This window comes from Ovis canadensis, chromosome 18 (assembly GCF_042477335.2).
Source record: "Ovis canadensis isolate MfBH-ARS-UI-01 breed Bighorn chromosome 18, ARS-UI_OviCan_v2, whole genome shotgun sequence".
NCBI lineage: Eukaryota > Metazoa > Chordata > Mammalia > Artiodactyla > Bovidae > Ovis > Ovis canadensis.
Window position 1 is genome coordinate 81,912,483 of NC_091262.1, and position 783 is coordinate 81,913,265.

Sequence of the window (783 nt, forward strand, 5' to 3'; positions counted from 1 at the left end):
TTACTCCTTGGAAGAAAAGTTATGACCAACCTAGATAGTATATTCAAAAGCAGAGACATTACTTTGCCGACTAAGGTCTAGTCAAGGCTATGGTTTTTCCTGTGGTCATGTATGGATGTGAGAGTTGGACTGTGAAGAAGGCTGAGCGCCGAAGAATTGATGCGTTTGAACTGTGGCCTTGGAGAAGACTCTTCAGGGTCCCTTGGACTGCAGGGAGATCCAACCAGTCCATTCTGAAGGAGATCAACCCTGAGATTCTTTGGAAGGAATGATGCTAAAGCTGAAGCTCCAGTACTTCGGATGCCTCATGTGAAGAGTTGACTCATTGAAAAAGACTCTGATGCTGGAGGGGATTGGGGGCAGGAGGAGAAGGGGACCACCCAGGATGAGATGGCTGGATGGCATCACAGACTCGATGGACGTGAGTCTGAGTGAACTCTGGGAGATGGTGATGGACAGGGAGGCCTGCGTGCTGCGATTCATGGGGTCGCAAAGAGTTGGACATGACTGAGCGACTGCACTGAACTGCAGTGCATGGATTCAGACACAAAAGACCACAAGTTGGATGAGTCTGTGACATTCTGAAAGTCACAGGCACTGAAATAAGGACATCGGATCAGTAGTTCCTGAAGCATGAAGGGGAAATGACTGCGGTGGGGTCTGAGGCAGCTTTTGGGGATAACAGAAACGTTCTATATCTTGATGTTGGTGGAGGTTACATGATTATTTACATGTTTAACAACTCATTGAATTGTACACTTTAAAAGATTTAATTGTGTACAG